The sequence below is a fragment of the Chiloscyllium punctatum genome, chromosome 3 (assembly GCF_047496795.1).
Source record: "Chiloscyllium punctatum isolate Juve2018m chromosome 3, sChiPun1.3, whole genome shotgun sequence".
Classification (NCBI taxonomy): Eukaryota; Metazoa; Chordata; class Chondrichthyes; order Orectolobiformes; family Hemiscylliidae; genus Chiloscyllium; species Chiloscyllium punctatum.
The window spans coordinates 41,279,789-41,301,930 of record NC_092741.1 but is presented as its reverse complement, the minus strand read 5'-3'; the positions used below and the strand labels follow the sequence as shown (position 1 = coordinate 41,301,930).

Here is a 22,142-nt window from a genome sequence, read left to right as displayed (position 1 = left end):
ACCCAATTAAAAAGTCTGTAATCTGAAACACCAACATGTCTATAATCCATAAAAGATATCCATTTTTTGGTCATTAAATACAAGCTCAATGGTATGAAATGTCCATTCATAATAATGTCTTTATTTTGTTTCCCACCACAAAGATCTTGCTTATAAATTCAGTTCTTACCATATAGTAATGCAACTAACTAGGCTACAAGTGTTCATTTGACTGAAACTAGAAGAAAGCCTTGGAGGTGCGGCTAACTTTTGACAAGGAAATATAGTGAAAAATGTTACAAATACAGCTAAAACATCCTGATCTGAGGTGGATTTGACCTTTCATCTTAATGAAGCTGTTTGCTACTATTCATTCAAGATGAAAAGGGAAATCCAAACACTGACACTTGCCTATAAGCACTACAGATTAATCTGTAGAGGTCAGTTATATGATCAAAGGGAAAACCATGCGTTATTGGCAAACTTGAGAATGATCCATCTCACATGAAAATTGTAACAATATTTTTTGTTAACTGAAAAGACAAATGTGTCCAAAGAGAAGCTGCTACATACATCTCTGGAAATGACTGCTGAAACAAAATCAAAATCTAAGAAGTGCAACTGAATTCTACGACTACTACGAAATGTTTTGAGAATTCCAATAAGGCATCAAAAGGAGTTCTTGAAGGTGGATTTTAACAATATTCTAATTCTTCCAATCATCTGCGTACTCACTTGAAATTATTTATTATTTGTCATTTTTACCAGAGTTTCACATCATGGAACACCAATCTGGAATTCAAACTAAAAACAAAAATCACCCATGTAATTTATGTGATCCTTCAATAAAATAAAAAAACTTTTTTTTTGTTGTCTGGGAATTAACACTATTAATAATTTAAGACGGTTTTACAAGATTGTATCCTGAATCATATGAGCAGGGATAAGTGTTATGGCCTTATCTAATCATGTTGCAGGTTATTCAGAGTCTTGAAGTGTCATGCAAAGATATTTCAACTTCAAAGCTGAAAATTCAACACTAATAATCTTTATTTTGTAACAATTAGCTAACATTGTACATTGTTTAAAAGTACTATGAAACATAAACAATGTAAGGTTTTAAATTAAACGAGTTTGTAGCATTTAACATGAATCTACAGTGACACATGCATGCTTACATTGTCTCATTCCAGTAACTGTTCCTTGAGAATTTTCTTTTCTGTGGAAGCATTGAAATGACTTGGTATGATTTCACACTTTATAGACGAATAACCGTGATACTGAATCTTACTCCAACGTCTTTGTAGAACCCCAAGTGGCTAAGAAAATTATCTAATAAGCAAAAAAATCTTTATAAATAATATTAAGAATATGAAAAAGGCTAATGATGGATAGCAGTAAGAACAGTCTAACGATAGGCAAGATCAAGGCAGCGAATTCACATTCATGATGAAGTTCTGCAGGTGTTCCTGTAATGTCCACCAGAAATTAGCAACAACAGAACTGATAATATATACAAGTACATATTTTCTTTATTTTGGATTTTACTTATCTGGCTGTAATACAGATAATGATCGATATGGGAAGTAAGAGTATACATTTAAGAAGCCTAGTACTAGAATGAATAGATAGATATTTGCTTCGATTATCAGGAAATGGTGTATACATTTGCAGGAAAGATCAAACAGCAAGTAGCACTGGTCTTTCATATCTATCAAACAGAACAGTGGAAAGATATAAATAATTAAATAGGGATAGGATGTCCACCCAAGGATCTTGCTGAGCAGGGATAAGTGTTATGGCCTTATCTAATCATGTTGCAGGTTATCCAGAGTCTTGAAGTGTCAAGCTTGGGACCAAGAAAAAAAATTTAATTGACAAAAAAGAACTTCAGAAAACTTCAGAAGTTAACCAGCAAAGATGTAAATAATAAAGATCACACTAAATGTTACAAGAGTCATAGAGATGTACAGCGAGGAAACACATCCTTCAGTCCAACTAGTCCACGTTGACCAGATATCCTAAATTAATCTAGTCCCATTTGCCAGCACGTGGCCCATATCCCTCTGAACTCTTCCTATTCATACAACCATCCAGATGCCTTTTAAATGTTGTAATTGTACCAGCCTCTACCATTTCTTCTGGCAGCTCATTCCATACCTGCACCATCCTCTGCATGAAAAAGTTACTGCTTAAGCCCCTTTTAAATCCTTCCCCTCTAACCTTAAACTTATGCCCTTTAGTTCCGGAATCCTCCACGCCAAGGAAAAAGACCTTGCTTATTTACCCTATCCATGCCCCTCATGATTTTATAAGCCTCCAAAAGGTGACCCCTCAGCCTCTGACGCTCCAGGGAAAACAGCCTCAGCCTATTCAGCCTCTCCCTTTAGCTCAAATCCTCCAGCACTGGGAAAAAAAAGGTGAATATTTAGCAGTGATATCATTTTAGATACGACTGGAAAGGATATCAGAACAGAAAGGAAAGTGAGAAGGCATCAAATGCAAGCCAACCAAAGGATGGTGCAAGGGCCTTCGCCAGCTCTCTAGATCAGAAGTTAAAAATGTAACATTTCAAATTTGGCCATTGTGAGCCATCACAAACAATACAATATTTGTCTCTTTCACAATGAAAGTGTCTAACAAGATATTCTCAATTCTACCCATTCCTTTTCAGATGTTTACAAATCTGTCTTTAATTATGACGATACTAATTTATATCACGCAATTCACCAGGTCTAAGCAAAATACTGCTATTTGCTCATTTTTCTATTGTATGACCCAGAGTTTTTGTATTCTTAGGAAAAAAAACTATTTCTGCTATGGCTTTGACTCATCTGATATTTCTGCAACATCAACAATGATAAATAGCCTTCAGTTTTCTACCCAAAGATGAACAAAGTTCTAATCTATGAGTACATGACCAAACTAGAACAAAATGTTCATTATTGCAAATAAGAGCTTGTTCTTTTACTATTTTTGGCATCACACTACAGACAATCAATGCAAACTGACACATTCCAGGTAATTAAATTGGAAGAATTGCACAATGACAACAACAGTACCACAATTAAAATGTACAACTGCAGCTGGTAATATTTGCAAATGTTTTCTTCAAAATAAAGCATATTTTAAGTAGAATTCAGCACATCAAATGAATTTAACAAATGCTTCATAAAGAGCTACTTATGTTTGGCTATACAACAAGCTGGCATTATGTACTGAATTATGAAGATTTTGATAGACTAATCTTTAAGTTTAAGCTAAAATACTCCCTGGAAATAAATTAGTTATTTGCCAAATTTTGTTTTTCCTTTATTCATTCACAGGATGAGGGCATTGCTAACGAGGCATCATTTATTGCCCATCCCTAATTTACTCAGAGGGCAGTTAAGAGTCAACCATATTGGTGTGGGTCTGAATTTACAAATAGGCCAGACCAGGTAAGAATGGCAGTTTCCTTCCCTAAAGGACATTAGTTAACCAGGTGGGTTTTTCCTGACAATGGATCTGTGGTCATTGTTAGTTACTTAATTCCAGATGTTTACTGAATTCAAATTTCACCATCTGCCATGGCAGGATTCAAACCTGGGTCCCCAGAACAATATCTGGGTCTCTGGATTAGCCATCGTCTCGCCAACAAAATGTCGTGACAAAAACTTTAACAAATGGAAACTTCACTCAATTCGTTTCTGACAAATACAAAAAGGTTTCAATGAATGACACAACAATAGCCTAATTATTGCTGAGCGCTGTCTTGAATGTTTGGTCTGCCACACTGTTCAAGAAGAATCTAGTTCCGACTTGCAAATGGAAATGACAAGAACTTGTAAAATGATGAAAAATAGCTTAATAAGTAGAATATATTTATTAGCTATCTCTCGTGCATTTTGCTGCTACTTTCATTTTTAATTCGAAGTTGACTCCAATATATCATCCTCAGTTTAACAAGGCAGTCGGTTCTGATCAATTCTCCATGGTCCAGACTGAAGTTAACTCAAAAAGAATTGAAGTCAATACTTCGAGGCAAATATTCTGGTTAGTCTATCCCTGAATCAGTGCCTACAATTTGAAGTTGTTTTGCAACTGAAAACACATTAATGAGAAAATACACATCAAGATAAAAAGCGGACTAGCTATATTTAAAAAAAAAACTAGCACCTTTAATAAGATCTCAAAAATATTAGGATCTTCAGTACAGAACAGCTGAACCTGGTCTGCACTTTAGTGTATATGAAGAACTTAACACGTGTTATTTGTCCATTACTTGATGGCAAATGTTCTGCTTCCTTAACCGGCCTTGTTAAAACCAGATAAGTCAAAGAAACGTTTTTCTTTTAAAAAGTTACAAGTTATGGCTGGTTACAAATAACTTCTTCCTGGAAAAGGATTATTGCAGTTGGCCATTTTCTGTAATAAATTGCTGTATTTTCTCTCCTGTTTTCATTTTTGTATAGCTTTTATCATCTCAAACTATCGCAAATTTATAAACCCTGCTATTTTACCTTCAATGCATGACAAGTTTCTGGTATTTATTGCCATTAATGTTCTGCATTTAAGCACCAGTGGACCATGTTTTAATGCAGTCTTGCATTGACAGACTTATTTCCTTCTCACTGATCACACTTTCCTTTCAGCACAACATCCTCAAGCAGGATCAGTAATACTTAATGCGCTGGAATTAACACCCGAGTTAAGAACAAGAACAGTACAACACAGCACAGGCCCTTCGGCTCTCCATGTTGTTCCAACCTTTCATCCTATACCAAGTTCAAATTAACCCTTCATTTTACTATCATCCATGTGTCTATCTAAGTGTTGCTTAAATGTCTCGAATGTATCTGACTCTACTATCACCGCTGGCAGTGCATTCCACACACCCACCACTCTGTGTAAAGAACTTACTTCTGACATCTCCTCTAAACGTTCCTCCAATCACCTTAAAATTATGCCCCTTCGTGATAGCCATTTCCGCCATAGGAAAATGTCTCTGGCTATCCACTCTATCTATGCCTAAAATCATCTTGAACATCTCTAACAAGTCATGTTCTCATCCTTCTTTGCTCCGATGAGAAAAACCCTAGTTCCATCACGCTTTCTTCATAAGACCTGCCCTCCAGTCCAGAGACCTGTAATCGGCATTCAAATTTGACCTTCCAAAATGAATCACTTCACATTTTTCCAGGTTGAACTCCACCTCCCACTTATCAGCCCAGTTCTGCATTCTGTCAATGTTCTGTTACAACCTACACTATCCACAACTCCACCAACCTGTGTGTCATTGGCAAACTTACTAACCCACCATTCCACTTCCTCAGCCAAGTCATTTATAAAAATCACAAAGAGCAGAGGTCCCACAACCAATTCCTGCAGAATACCACTGGTCACTGAGCTCCAGGCAGATTATTTTCCATCTACTACCACCCTCTGTCTCATATGGGCCAGCCAATTCTGTACCCAGAGAGCGAACTTTCCCTGTATCCCATGACTCCTTATTTTCTGAATGAGCCGACCATGGGGAATCTTATCAAATGCTTTGCCACTCTCCAATCATCTGGTACTACTCCAGTGGACAGTGAGGATGCAAAGATCATCGTGAAGTGCAGCAACAGATTCCTTCGCTTCCCGCAATCAACCTTGGGTATATCCCATCCAGCCCAGGGACTTACCTATTCTCATGTTTTTCAAAATTTTCAGCACATCCTCCTTAATATCAACCAGTTCCAGCGTAAACGCCTGTTTCACACTGTCCTCACAAACAATACGATCGCTCTCACAAATGAATACTGATGCAAAGTATTCAGTAAGGACCTCCCCTACCTCTTCTGGCTCCAGGTACAAGTTCCCTCCACTATCCCTGATCAGCGCCCTGGCCATCCTCTTGTTCTTCAGATAAGTGTAGTACACCTTGCGATTTTCCTTAATCTTACCTGCCAAGACGGTTTTATGCTCCCTTTTAGCTCTCCTCAGTCCATTCTTCAGTTCCTTCCTGTCTACCGTCTAACCCTCTACAGCCCTACCTGAATCTTGCTTCCTCAATCTTAAGTAATCTTCATTCTTCCTCTTGACTAGCTATTCATCTCCTGTCATCCAAGGTTCCTTCACTCTACCATCTCTTTCTTGCTTCAGTGGGACAAACCTATTCAGCACTTGCACCGAGTGCTCCCAAAACAGCCTCCACATTTCTGTCATGCATTTCCCTGAGAATATCTGTCCTCAATTCATGCTCCACAGTTCCTGTGTAATAGCATTATAATTCCACCTCCCCCAATTAAATATTTTCCCATACCGTCTACTCCTATACCTCCCAATGACTATAGTAAAGGAAAGGGAGTTGTGATCACTATCTCCGAAAAGTGCTCCCACCGAGAGATCAGACACCTGACTTGGCTCGTTGCCAAGCACCAGAACCAATAACGGCCTCCCCTCTAGTTGGCCTATCTACATATTGAGTTTGTCCATGTCTTGGTTGCTTTCAGGAGGTCACTCAAGGAGTGCCTGCTCCTTTCCTGTTTCTGACTTTCACCCGTAATGACTCAGTAGACAAACCCTCCTCGACAACTTCCCTTTCTGCTGCAATTATACTATTCCTGATTAGCAATGTCACTCCCCCATCTCTTTTACTTCCCTCCCTATTCCTTTTAAAACATCTGTAACATCCTACAACCATTCTTGCCCTTGTGATAAGAGTAGGGAAGTTCTGTTGGCCTTGCACAGAAATAAATCAATTTCACAGGCGAGTACCTCTATTAAATTGAATATGAAAAGCCTTACTGAACAGATTTTTCTTGCTATCCATCTCCCTCCAAGAATGATCCATCTGGGTAGCTTCCTAAATTCATAACAACCATCCACCAGGGAGTTCAGCAAGGCATAGCACTTGTGCAGATCTCCTGAGTTGGCTGCAACAGCTGACTAAATTATATCATTATTATCTATATCTTATTTTCTGACTTTTATTATAAATAGAAGACCATGCTTGTGTTAACAGACAATTGCAAGAAAGTTTGTTTAACTGTCACTGTTTAATATGTCTTCATGCTTTGAGCTGAGAGCTTTCTATTTGCCTTCATGAATGAGCAAATTTGTGATAAATCATCTTTGGAGACATTGAAAATTTATTGCAAGCTTTATCCTTCTACTCTACTCATTCGATTTGATACTCACGGACTGATTATTGTTTTATGTTTTATTCTACTTGTTGAAACTCCTATTTGAGTTGATTTCTTCCAAGTTAAAAGGATCAGTAGGAATATCCTCCCCATTTATCACTTGACTAACATCAGCAAACCTTTTGAATTCTGAACTGTTGGCAGTGGTATCATTTTGTAATTGTCATGATTGAGCCTGCATTTCTACACTTTTAGGTACTGCTCCTCCAGATCAACTGTATCCAGTTAGAAACCATGGAGTTAGGCCCACTCAATCATAAAATGGATATTAATTATCTGCATAATCAGATTATTCATAATGAATTGAACTATCCTGTTATCCAGCATACTTTCAAATCATATGAAATGGATTGGTTTATTAAACTGTCTTGGGGTCGTGTGACTGACATAACCTCTAAAAATGTTTCAAAAACACAAGTATAATATCTCTTAATTCTTCAAAGAATCAATCTGACAAATTTCACACTTATGGTCCTTGCAGCAGCAACACTAAATTTTCTTTTTTAAAAAAAAAATTGTTGACAGGAGAAGGGCTTTAATGCATGGGCCAGCATTTATTGTCTACATTCTTGAACAGCTGCAGTCCTGAGTGTATGGACAGCCACAGTGTTCTAAGTTGCAGGACTTTGACCTAGTGAAACTAAGGAATAGTGATAAATTTCCAAGTCAGGATGGTATGTATTTCGGAGGAAAAAAATTGCAGGGGTCGACATTCCCATACATTTGCTGCCCTTATCTCTAGATAACAGAGATTTCAAGTTTGGAAGGTTGTTGAAGACTTAGTGCGTTACTGAAGCGCATCTGTGAATAGTACACACTGTGCACCAATGGTTAAGGAAGTGAATACCCCACTCTTCCCTTTATCCACGATAAAAACAAACCATTTTATCAATGGCGAGAATAATGGAAACAAAACACCTTCAAGGAGTCCAAATCAGCATCGTCAATATTATGTCAGAATAATGGTTCTGCCTCCATGCATTGAAATCACAATTTTCCTCAGCTTCATCCATTTCAATATAATAATTCTGGATATCTAACAGTTAACAGTATAGATGGTAAGACAGGAAATCAATTGAACAATAAATTGGTAAAAATAGGTGCTTTTCATTTGCTGTATGTTAAAGATCCTTCTGGATATTTTTTTTTCCTTTTTCATTCGCTAGGATATGGGCTTTGCTGGGTGGTCCAGTATTTATTCCCCTGGGGAATGTAATGATGAGCTACAGTCCACTGAGTGTAATGACACCTACAATGCTGTTAGGAAGTTCCAGGATTTTTATCTAGCAACAATGAAGAAACAAATATAGTTCCAAGTTAGGATGGTGTGGGGCTTGGTGAGGAATTGGCACACAGTGATGTTCACACTCATCAGCTCCCTTGAATTGGAGATGCTGGTGTTGGACTGGGGTATACAAAGTTAGAAATCACACAACACCAGGTTATAGCCCAATAGGTTTAATTGGAAGCACACTAGCTTTGAGTGTCCTCCGCTATCACCTGATGAAGGAGCAGCACTCCGAAAGCTAGGGTGCTTCCAATTAAACCTGTTGGACTACAACCTGGTGTTGTGTGATTTTTAGCTCCCTTATCCTTTTAGGTGGTAAGTAATGAACTTGGAAGGTGCTGTCAAAGGAGCCTTGGTCCGCTGATGCATTGTACTATTTAGATTGTAAACACTGCAGCCGGTGACAAGTGATGATCCACAAAGCTCAGTGTTGGGACCACAACTTTTCACTTTATACATTGACAATCTAGATGAAGGAACTTAGAGCATTCTGGCTAGGTTTGCAGATGATGCAAAGATAGGAAGGGCAGGTAGCATTGAGGAGGCGGGGAGGCTGCAGAAGTATTTGGACAGTGGGCAAAGAAGTGGTAGATGGAATACAATGTGGGAAAGTGTGAGCTCATGCACTTTGGTAGGAAGAAGTATGGACTATTTTCTAAATGGCGAGAAAACTGAAAGTCTTAAGTGCAAAAAGATTTACTTGGGAGTTCTAGCCCAAGACTCTCTCAAGGTAAACCTGCAGGTTGAGTGAGTAGGTTAGAAAGGCAAATGCAATGATGGCCTGTATTTTGAGAGGCCTAACCGAAATGGCCTAATTTCTGTTCCTATCTCTTATGGTCTTTTCATCGGTGGTGGACGGGTGCCAATCATGCAGCCTTCACAGATACTGCCAGACCTTCTGAGCCTTTCCAGCAATTTCTGTTTGTGTAGGTATTTAGTTAGCCATTTCTTTGCTCCCCATTATAAATTCCCCTGTTTCTGACTGTAAGAGACCTAACATTTGCCTTCACTTATGTTTTTCTCTTCACAGACCTATAGAAATGTTTACAGTCATTTTTAAAAAAGTTTCCCACAAGCTTATTTTCATACTGCACTTTCCTTTTCTTAATCAATTCTTTTGTCCTTCTGAACTGCGCTCATGCTTCATGTCTGTTGATCTTTTCTGGCCAATTTGTATACTTCTTCTTTGGATCTAATACTTTCTCTAATTTCTCCTGCAAGCATCTTTCCCTTTTTACTTTTGTGCCAGACAGGAATTAACAGTTGTTGCAGTATCCCATGGGTTCTCTGAATGTTTGCCAATGCCTTTCGACCATCATTCCTTTAAGTAATGATGCCCAGTCTATCATAGCCAACTTGCGTCTCATACCATCATAATTTCCTCTATTTAGATTCAGGACCCAAGGCTCAGAATCAACTCCATCACTCTCCACTTTGATGACGAATTCTATCCTATTATGGTCACTCATCTCCAAAGGACCTTGCACAACTAGACTGACAATTGTTGCTTTCTTATTGCACAATATCCAGTCTAAGATGGCCTGTTCTCTCGTTGTTTCCTCAAAATACTGGTCCAAGAAATCATGGCATATTCTCTCCAGGCATTTCTCCTCTACAGTATTGTCATCAATTTAATTTGTCCAATTTATATGCAAATTAAAGTCATCCATTATTACACAGTACCTTTATTTCGTGCGTCTCTAGTTTTGTGTTTAACATCATTCCCAACAACGCCCCCCCCCCCCCCCCCACAGCTTGGGGGTCTATATACAACCTCTATTAACATTGTTTGTTTATTACATAGCTGTGTACAAAAAGTGTGTTGTAGAAATTTCAACCACAGCACCATAGAACATCTGATCCATTGTATGTGAGCCCCAACTGATCACAGACTTTTGACAAATAGCACTTTTGGAATAAAAACCCTTTATGATCGAAAATAATCTAGTACAGGCTGTCCAAATTCTGAATGAAAATCCATTTTGTAACTGCATGTTTTGGTCAGCAGTACAGTTTAATTATCTTCAAATAGGCTTAATTCTGCAGTTAATTTGGGATAACTAAAATCAGAATTCTAGCTCCATGTGAGCTATCTGTAAGACCTTGAAGCATGTCAGTAAACTACAGGAAGTTAATTCAGTATTTCACATAAGCCAAACCACTTACTGAACTGAGGAAGCTGACGTGGAGCATAATTAGCATTAAGTCAGTTTGGTCAAAAGGTCTGTGATCATGCTGATATACTCTACACTATGAATATTATGGAAAAACCAATGCACAGGACAAAATATGCTATTATTTCAAATGACAAGTTTCAGAAGACCAGGCAAACTGAAGAACAGAAATCTCAATAAAAATTTCAAAGTTACAAGTCCCTATTCAGCTTCAAACTACACAACTCTTTCTCATATTGTCAAGGTTGATGGAAAGAATTCCGATCTTTAAGAAGAATATACTTCTTGCAGAAAATGCAGTACCATTACCTCCCAACCCCTCTTGATTGAGTAGAATTGCAAGCTTCACATCACGCATCAAGCAAAGTTCTCAAATGCCAGATGAGAAACCAAGTATGGTAGCAAAAATTCAATTTAAACATAACTAAGCAACTAACCAAATCTAGATGTGTAAATCAGTGTAAACTACTCGTTCAAAATTACACAGGAGTACACAAGATATACAGCACAGATATAGGCCATTTAGCACTTACCAGTACACTTTTCCCAGCCAAATCTACCACTGTCACTATTTGTTCTCCTCCGTTAAAAATTTGCCTAGCTTGCCATTAAATACACCTATATTGCTCATTTCAATCATTCCCTGTGACGGCAACTTCCATGTCCTTAACACTGCTTGGGTGAAGCATTCTTTTGAATTCCTTATTGGATTTCTTGGTAACTTTCTTACATTGACTGCTCTTCCCAACAATGGGAAATATCCTCTGTGTATCTACTCTATCAAAACCTTTCATAACTTTACCAAGTTCTATTAGAAAATGAAGCTGAGAGTGACCTAAGAGAAAAGTGACCAGCCTGTCAATCCTTTCTTGACATGTGAATGCACACATTTCTAGTATCATCCTTATAAACCTGTTCTGACCCTTCACCAACCTTTCACTTCCTTTTAAGAATAAGGACATCAGAATTGCACGCTAGAAAGTTGGATGACATAGATCAGCAGTCCAACTAATAGTTCATGGAACACATACTGCCTCTTGGAAAAGCAGAACTATTTGCACTTGTATTTATTATTCAGTTTGAATTTCATTTGTGAAAAAAATGTTCTTAATGTTTTTTGACACATAGGGTTTGTCTTACCAAAGTGAGCACACCAATACTCTTTAATATCCACATATGTGAAAATTGAATGGAATACAAATTTACATGTGGGTGTCTAAAATTTAGGTCATACAAGTAGTTCTCCTATAACACCGTAGTTACGTTCCAGTAAAACCTCTTTAAATAGAAAATTGCTTAATAGAAATAATGGGGCTTCTGGGAAAAGTGGGGTTGGGGCAGACAGTAAAAAATGTCACTCATGATCACTCAAAAATCAACCAAAAGTCTAGGCTGTGCAATACTTTGTGTTAAAGGTTGAAATCATATTTATTAACAAAAGTAAATTTAACACAGTATATTTAATAAATGTAAAAAAGCTGCTCTCTATACATTACCTGTCACAGAAAGCTGCTCTGTCAGCAGCTGACATGGCACATGCGCAGAACAGCATGGACATCAGCACACGCGCAGAACAAAGTGCACAAAACCGATCCCCGCTGGAATTTTGCTATTTCAGATAGAAGCAAGCATTGTCGAAAGTACCGTTCCCTAATTCTGCAGCAATGTTGTAGCCAAATTGTGCTGCTGAAACATGGTTTTTCCCAGAACTATCTGTACATGCCTGAAGCTCACAAAGTCAAAATTCTTGGAGCACTTCTACCAAATATCTAACATCTTGAAAGTTAAATCCAAGGGATTAGTCATTAACCATGACTACTTATTGCTAATTACTGCTATTAGCAATTGTACATTACACATTATAAGAAAATTGGCGGTCAACTGCTATGATCAATAAGGGGCAAATAGCAATACTTGTTTCTCAAGACGACACAATTCAGCCTTGATTCAGTGCAATAGTGAAGCATTAATTGTTACGTGGCTTACTCTAGTATTCATTGACATTATGACACTTTAGTTCCACTTTCTAGAACAGCCTTATTTAACAAAAATTCATAAACCTGTCCTGAAATCTGTCAATCTATGTTTGAGAGTGGATTGTTTGAATTTTTCATAACTTTTCAATGAAGGGCAATTCTGTGACTTTACGCTTCAATAATTCAGTTCTAATTTTAAAATTAGAGGGGAATATCTGACTTATGAACACAATCCTATAAAGGGTGTAATGTTAAAGATCTGATATACAAATGTTTCCTATACTTACAAATGGCAACTTTATATTGTCCTGCAGTGTTCTGACTTGCATATGAATTGACTTGCTAACAGACTCAAGAAGAGAATCCATTTGCATCCCAGAACTGCCTGTTAAAACTCCTTGTGAATTTCCCACAATTTCTCTGTCAACCTTGTGTATAGCTATCATTTTAAACAGTTCAATAGCTCAAAGTCTTCCTTTCATTAGAATCATAGGAAAAGGAGTAGATCATTCAGCGCTTTGAGCCTGTTCTAACATTAAATGAGATCATAGTTGATCTATGGCCTAACTCCACAGAGCTGCCTTTAGATAATATCCCTTAATAACTTTTAGCAAAACATTATCTATCTCAGACTTAATGTTAACAACTGACCTAACATCAAGTGTCAATTGTGGAAGAGAGAGTTCCAAATCTCTACTATCCTTTATGTGTCGAAGTGCTTCCTAACATCTCTGCTGAATGGTCTGGCCCTAATTTTTAGACAATGTCCGCTAGTTCTAGAATCTCCAACCAGTGGAAACAGTTTAGGTTATCAACTTTGCCCTTTCCTGCTAATATTTTGAAGAATCATCCCTTTATCTACTAAATTCTAGAGAAAACAGGCCTAATTAGTACAATTTTTCCTGATAACAGGTCTATTAAGTCCAGATCTATTCTTCTAAACCTATGTTGTCCTCTATCCAAGGCCAATATACCTGTCCTCAGGTGTGATACCCAGATCTGCTCACAGTACTCCAAATGGGGTCTAACCAGGGTTTGTGTAGCTGCAGCATAACCTCTTAATCCTTATACTGCAGTCTTCAGATATATAAAAGCCAATAGCTTGATTATTTTCAACATCAGTTTGTAGCATTTTAAACTTCTACGTAACTAAATCCAAAGTCTCTTTGGATATCCACTATATTTAACTTCATGCCATCTAGAAAGTACCCTGATCTATTCTTTTCCAGAAAAAAAAGGGTAACCTCACACGTGCTTACATTTAAATCCATTTGTTTTGCCCATTCACTTAGTCTATTAATATCCCTTTGTTCATCATTACTCTGAAGAACTTAATGATACCTTTCTAAAGTGATCATATCACTCCTGAATTTATCACTCATAAGTGAAGCCAGTACACCAGATGGGGATGTGACTAAGGCTCTATCAATTGAAACATCATTTCATTTTTAACACAGAATATGCTAGATATAGGCCAACATTCCATAAGCCTTTTTACATGGCCAAATCTCTAGATTTCGATTAAAGTCCCACTTTTGAAGTCTTTGAGCACATAATTATACTTCACAGTTCAGTGCACTCATGCCCTATTATTTTGTTGCAGCATGAGATTAAACTTTACAAAGGGTAAAGCACCCAAACTAGATGTGAGAATATAATGTGGAATAATATCAGCACAATGCGATCTGATACTGCACCAATCAGTGCTACTGCCTTTGAAGTGAAATACTAAGCTAAGCTGAGTGTTCATATGCTCTCAGGTTGTGCAAAGAATCCCGAGGCACAATTCAAGAAAGAACAGGAATTCTGTAGTTGTTAAAGACATTATATGATTGTAGAATTCCTATAGTGTATAAGCAGACCATTCAGCACATTGAGTCCTACTAAACCTCCGTAGAGCATCCTGCCCAGACCCACCCTCCCCCTCTACGTTATCCTACATTTGTCATAGCTAATCCACCTAGCCTGCACATCCCTGAACACTACTGGCAATTGAGCATGGACAATTCACTAGCCATCTTTGGACTGTGGGAAGAAACCCACGCGGATACAAGGAGAATATGCAAACTCCACACAGGCAGTCACCAGAGGCTGGATTTGAACTCAGGTCCCTAATGCTGTGAGCCACCATGTCACCTACAATGGAAGACTTTCCCTTTGGAAATGCAACATCTGAACATATATGAACATGAACTGCATGGTGGGTGATTTCTCAAACCAGGATCTACAATGTGTAGAAAATTAATCTCCGATTACACTTTATCGAAAAGTTAATTATACCATTATTTGACTGACCAACTAATGTTGTTCCAGTCAAATGGAAACCAAATATGCCCATTCACATGAAGTGATGAATCAAATCCTAAAAAACTACTTTAACATACTTGCTGCCATGACAATCATATTTTGACTATGAAGTCAAAATATGGTGTATATCATTTCAAAAGTCCTAAAATAAAGTTAGCCTCTCAATATCCGGAATTCAGAGAAAGCAGTTGCCCCCAACAGCTTTTTACCTTTTGATCCCACTCATTAAGGAATTAGCCCCTTGCAAAATTATGGTGAAATAAATACGGAACTAGATTTACAGATAGACACTTAATCATGATATTAATCACATCAAAACACAGACTTATCAGGATGGCATTCTTCAACTCATTTGATTTCTTATATTCATCAATTATTCGATTGATGCTATACCTGCTGCTACAAACAAAGTGGTCAAATTTTGGTCTGAAGGAGCATTTGCATGATCTTAAGTACATTAAAGTGTTTTTATTTGTTCTCTTCACAGGAATTTTCCATATATACATTTTAATTATATATAAAAATTTTTAATCTATCCTCTAAATTTATGAAATTAATCCAGAAGTAATATCCCACAGGGTGACGACATTGTGAGAGCTTTGCTTTGCAGATTTAAAGGGAAGCCTAAAATCTGGTCACAATGCCTTTTTGCCCACACTCTGCTGTTCCTCCCCTCCGTCCACCCCAACTCTCCTACTAAAGGCACTTATCACCCCCCAATGCCAAACCTTTACAGAAACTACTTTATCTGCCTGTTCACAAAATCTAATAATTACTATGTCAAGTTTATGTCTTGATGCATTCAACAAAACAAAGGAATAGCAATAACAAAGTTTCCACACCACAAGAATGAGCTCTGTGGCCTACAGAATAGAACTTGGCATAGTTACATCCTCAATAATAGTCCTTTGTGACACATTGCTGAAAAGAAAGCAGGTGAATACCAATAGCAACATCTGTAAATAACAGACACAAAACAAGTGTATCTGTTGGGGTGGATGCGTTAAGTATACACTCACCGGACAAAACGTATTTCAAACCTGCAGCAAGGTGCAGGCTTTTTGGGATGGACTTCTGGTGGAGGTGAATTTGATAAAGCAATAAATTAGAAAACAAAGTTATTAGGTTAATGGTACTGAACAGGTTACTGTTCAACATGCACTGGTTTGCGTAAATTCCTTGGATGTGTTATTTGTAACTTGTTGATCCGTTGCCCTATATTAGTGCCAGTTGCTGACACCCAACTTAACACCTGCACTCAGATCTTACTCAACGTTTAGCAGGCATTAAAAGGTAAAAGGTAACATTCTTAGCACAACTGGAACGCAGAAGTTCTTACCAGTCTGGCCCCTTCGCCTGCACCAAAGCCAGGAAAAGAGAGGAACATCCCCAAAAACCTATATCACATGGCTGAAGGGAAGAATAATAGGTTAAAGCTGGATATCGAATATTTCAAAGCAGGCAAAACTAATTCACTTGCTACATGCAGCTTCCTCTCTCCTCTACCATTTACCAGACGAATATAATGTATCAGAGCCAATTGGTACATGTTCCACAAGAATATTTGCAGCCATGCATCAATCTTCAATTGTACATGCATTTTATCTGCATGATTTTTACATGACAATTATTTGAAAGACTGGTTTTAAAATCTCCAAAAGAGACATTTTATATTAATATCTATAAAAGAGTGCACCTATTGAATATATTTTTGAATTGGGCTCCTTAAGTTCAGGAAGAAAGTCCCAAGAGGTCTGAGAGTTAGGATTTCTTCATATGTACAACTTGCAGACAGGAAATGTGAGCCATTTCTTTTCTTCTCTCTGTAGCTCTGGACACTGTCAGAAGTTACACAACACCAGGTTTTAGTCCAACAGGTTTATTTGAAATCAGAAGCTTTCGGAGCACTGCTCCTTCATCAGGTGAAGTCAATTGCCATGGTAGCAGAGATTTTTTGTTATCGTGCATGAATTAAACTTTCTTTGCAATGACAATCCAGTTTTGTTTCAGATAATTGGTACCTTCCACATAATCTAATTTGAAAATGATCAGATTAAGAACCTATTTCTAGTAGAAAACATAAACATTTATTTCCTGCAAAGGTCATGCTGACAATTATAAACTTTGTAGTGCAACAGGAGGATAAAGAATTTCAGACATTAAAGAGTGGAGTTCCCCAGAAATGAAGTAATTTAAGAATGCAGGATTAATTTAAAAAATTACAAATAATCCCATCCATTCTCAACAGAAGTTTGGTGTGCAGCATGATGCAAACAGCAAAACTAGTTTGGTGGCTGAATTAGTTGTCAAAAGAGCAAGTACTAATTCCCAGTAGTCTAGTCTAGTTTCATCCATGGTGTAGCACAAGGGTTTAATGCTGCATTAAGAAAGAATGGCATCATTTCAAATGCAATCACCTAGCAGGTCCTCAAGAAAGCGATAGAAAGATATGCAAGGAAAGAAACACAAAAGGATAGAGGTGAAAAAGGAATAGAAAGTCATGTTCCACATACACATGGCATGATCACATTCACTAGTGCAAGAAGGAAGCAATATATAATTGTTGATTGACATTGAAGCCAGGAAAGAGGGGGATTTTACACATGATAACACATGCAAGTGGGCATTCTTCACTGACTTCTGCACATACTCTTACCTTCTAATGGCTGAAATGTTAAGGAGGGAGTCAGTTCTTTTCCATTATTAAAATACAAAGAGCCGCACAATGGGCAACCAAATTACGCTTTCAACTTTTAAAAAACTTACCTTTTAATATAAAGTAAAAAGTGGGATATTGCACCAAATGTATTTATATTGATGAGGTTTCCTTTTCAAGATGGCTTTACACATTCTTGATTATTTGTTCACTTTTATTTTGCACCTTTGAAGTTCAGTTAAACAAGAAGTCACTGCATCATTGAAACTGCAGCTTAAAATACAACTGGCATAAAACATTCACAAGATCTATTTTAATTGACAGGATCCTACCCTGCAGAGAAATGTGAAGATAAAGGCCAGTGGCAATACACAGAAGCCAAAAAATTAGTTATTCATTCCCATAATTGGCACAACAGAACCATCAGTGGATGGTTCAAAGACTCAGCAACTGTTGCTGATTTCAGGAAGTCAAATCCTAGGATTCAGTGGCTGAGTTCTCATGAAAGACATATGAATATCTAGCCAAAGTACCGGATTTAGGAATATCCCATCCCCCTCATAGCACAAACCACATAGAGCTAGCAGGAAACAAAGGTTGGGAACTGCAAAAGCCTGCATAAGATGTAAAATTATGTAGTCTTTCAATAGGAAATGAGAGTAGACTAATCAAAGTTTGCTGATTACACAAGTCAGCGGCTGGCTTCTTTCCTCCATGGCATTAATGGAAGTCACAATCTTTCTTCTTTGCAGTCAGTCTTATATGGTCACAGTCTTGTGGGATTGTAGAATGATGCAGACCTGACAAAGCAATTGCAACCTCCAGGAAATGTGATCGACAATGTTGTACATCTACAAATTAAATTGTAAGTTTAAAAGAATCAGAATAGCCTTGACATGGTGAATATAGAAAGGACGTTTCCTCTTATAAGGAAGGCTAGAACCAGGCATCACTTTTAGTACAGAGGTGAGGGGGAATTCTCTCTTTCTTTAGGAAGATTGTGCAAGTTTGGAACCCAACCTCAGAAGGCATTGGGCTCATTCAATATTTTTAAGAGGCAGGTAGATTCTTGTTCAGCAGAGGAAATCGAAGAAAATCAAGAGGAGTGGGAGTATGGAATTCAAACCACAAGCAGGTCAGCCATGATCCTACAGACTGGCAGAGCAGGCTTACTAAATCAAATGGCCCACTTCTGCTCTTAATTCAAATATTCATAGGTAGGGAACTGACAGCAAAATAGCTATTTTATTATGTAACACAAGAGAATACATTTACTTTTTCAAACAAAAAATCTTTAATTGCTTCTGCATACATTTGTTTTTAAAATTATGGTAACTGGTTACCATTCCAGTTTTAAACATTGAAGCAAAATCTGCTGCTCATTAGCCATTCCTACTACTGAAACTTAATTTTCTAAAGTTTTCTGGTACATGATGCTTACTTATCCTTTTGCCCTTATTTCAAACTATATATACATTGAAAGTAGCGAGCTATGTCAACTCAATATGTACAATACATGTGACGTATAGTCATAGTAAAATATCACGCCTATAGTGCACAATGATGTAATCATACTTGGCAATTTAAAAATTACATTTTATGTATAATGCATCAGACAAGTGAACATTAAAGCCCTGCAATTGTACAATTCATACCAGATTCATACTTAGCACAAAACATAAGCAATATTTGTGAAAAAGTACGAGTCAGAGGTATTAAACTTTTCTTCAAAACGAATGCTTCTGCCTTCTGAATTTAGGATTAAATCCAATAATTACCTTCCCCAAAGTTAGTGCAAAAGCTGCTAAAACTCAACATTGTTCTAGTGTGACAGAGTTGCTTTTCCATGTGGTGTAGGAAACCATTCATCTTCTCTTGCAGCCCCAGGCATCATCAGCGTAGAGGAGACCTTCAGTTGGCTGTGTCAGATACAGGTAGTAGAATGTAATTCTACAAGGAAGGAACCACCAAAGGTGCAGCTAGTGTTGTACAATATACTTTATGAAAAAAGTTATACGCATTAAAGTATTTTACTTCTTCCCTCCAAAATTGGTTTGCTGAAATGTATTAGTTGCATTATAAGTTGGTCGGTTGATTCAATTCATTTAAACCCAAAGTTTGCTAGATACATTGTTTGATTTTGATTGGAAAAAAATAGAATTTTCTTCCAATTCCTTCAAATATAAATACAGGAAATAAAACACAAATGATCAAGTGTAACTAAGTAGGGCATGCACGTTTTTCCCACCAGTTCAAGAATACGCAACACTAGTTCATATCTGAGAGATCAAACTTTAATTAGATCAAAATTGATTTAATTGTGTGTTGGATTTCATCTATGAGTATCATTAAGTGATTCATTTTGAAGATCAGATGAGGCCCCTTGTGCACTAAGGATTGCAATGCAACTCTTGATTTTTGTTGCAGAAAAAGTTAACACAGCTTTGTAAGGGTTATAATGGAGCACATTGAAACAGTCTTTTGACAGTGCCTAAAACATGGATTACACCAGACGGGATAGTTGTACTTGATTTAGTATATCAAGCCAAGTACGAAATCAATGCAGAAAGTATAATGGAATTTTGTGATTGCAGTTTTCCAGGGTCATTGACAGTTCACCAGTGTTTGAAGTCATTGATGAATTCTCTTGAAAAGGGACTTTGGATATCAATTTTGCAGTATTTCCTCCATTCTTTTGTTTGGCTGGTTTGATTTTCCCCCGAAGTTTCCGATTCTGACTACACACATTCCTTCCCATGGAGGACATGGACAACCTCTTCTGGATTCCCCCTTCACTTCCCTCTTAGCTGTCACACAATCCTCGAGATGGTTTTGAGTTATCTAAGCATTTTTACTTGGTTCCACATTAGAACCAAGGCTCCAGGAAACTAGACTGGCTCAAGAGGTCGATTCGATTTAGTTGAACATTTATGGTGAACTTCAGGTTCATATAATCATCACACAAGTAAATATAGTTCTTGATTTTTAAGTTATTTGTGAACAGAAGCTTTGAAACATCTGTTTTGGTTGATCTAAGATGGTCACATCCACATGATCACAATGCTCAGACTTCCAGCGGTTAGTGACTAAAACAAGTGCATTCTCTGCAATCAGCTCAGTCAGTTGCAATGTTATTTAATTTGGGGCCTCATTTTAAAATGTCTGAAGGAATCTGGCAAAAATGTTAATAAGTACTAGAAATAAATTAAAAGTTTAAAAAAAAACAAGAAACAAATCAGTAGAGGAAAATTAATTGTTGGAATTTTAAAGTGTTTTAGTAATTTGTGATTCATATAATGGACACAAACCTACTTTAACATATTAAGAGTAGTTTTAAGATTTATCACAAGCTTTATTTCAGAGTGGTGATATATGGATCAAAAACTTTAAAAGCGGATGTGGAAATTCATCCATTGATTAATTTTGATGAAACTTTAGAAGCTTGGAATTCCTTGCTTCTGCTGGCATTTGGAGGGTTACTTTAGCAAAAAAAACATCCACTTTGTATTATTTACAGTAATGGCAAACCTTACTGTATAGCACCCACAAGATAATCCAGTGAAAGTACTGACATCCATACATCAAGATGTTACTATGCAAGCAGTTGTTCTTTCCCAAGCAACTCCCGACTACTTGTGAGCTGGCAAGAGCAGCGATTACAGCACAAATCCATGATGATATTCCTGGAATGGCACATCACCTTCTTACATATTCTGTGGATACCTAAATGATCATAAGTTGGAAATGGCAAGTACATCACACTGGTTATTTAGAATTGCAAAGACACTACGAAGCTCTTGTGGTGATGCATTCTTCTGTGACATTGAGTTGATTAGTGTCTCAACTTTTAAACAGAGTTGCATTGGCAACTGACCGGTATTCGTCAAATGCTGAAAGAAAAAATGGGAATTCTAAACCTCACCACCTTTCTGAAGGCTTGACAGTTTCAAAGTCTGCATCAGCAGAGATGGAACATTATAACCTTGTTTGGCAGGCTACAGAGAACCCATCTTTTACTTGTGGACTCAAAACAGTCCAAAGCAATTTAGACCACTGGTTCAGATTAAGTTGACATACTCCATCGTTTGTAACATCTGAGAGATATTTGTCATTCTTACAGTCTTCTTCAAGATCATGACAGCAGCAGAATTGCAGGAGTTTGTTTCTGCTTTAGCTAGGCCTCCATGTTTATGCCAGGAACACAAGAGCTGATGCAGTTGCACTTCAACATCCTGTATTATTCCAAACAGTTGACATGGAATACCAGCAGCAAAGCTTCACACATCCCTGCTCTTATTTGTGGAGCTCTCTCCCAAACACAGCCGTCACCTTGATGTCTGTCTTGTGCGCAGAAATTCAATCAGTTAAGAATTACTTATTGAACCTGCGTTGTTACGAGCACAGAGGCCATGGAAGAGCTCTGGCTTACCAGTTGGTACTCCAGCAAAAATTTCTCCAGACCTTTCAAGTGCTCTAAACAAACCATCAGGTCAAATCTGAGAGTCATCTGTTGTTGTTACAGCTGTCTCCGGCTGTACCCTGCTGTTATTCCACCTAATATACACACACAGAAAAAAAACACTTGTCACACAG

The 22,142-nt window shown here is 37.5% G+C and overlaps 1 protein-coding gene across 4 annotated transcripts in view; it reads right to left on the bottom strand.

The window, feature by feature from the left end:
- The window catches only part of slc22a16 (solute carrier family 22 member 16), a 100,105-nt gene that overhangs the window by 72,547 nt on the left and 5,416 nt on the right, over positions 1 to 22,142 (bottom strand). Inside the window, exon 2 of one of the 4 annotated variants that reach the window (XM_072551922.1) lies at positions 1,158 to 1,198. The exons of the other annotated variants lie outside the window; for them this stretch is intronic. The gene's annotated coding sequence lies outside the window, so the exon portion shown is untranslated. The remainder of the gene's footprint in view (positions 1 to 1,157; positions 1,199 to 22,142) is intronic. 4 annotated transcript variants of the gene reach the window in all.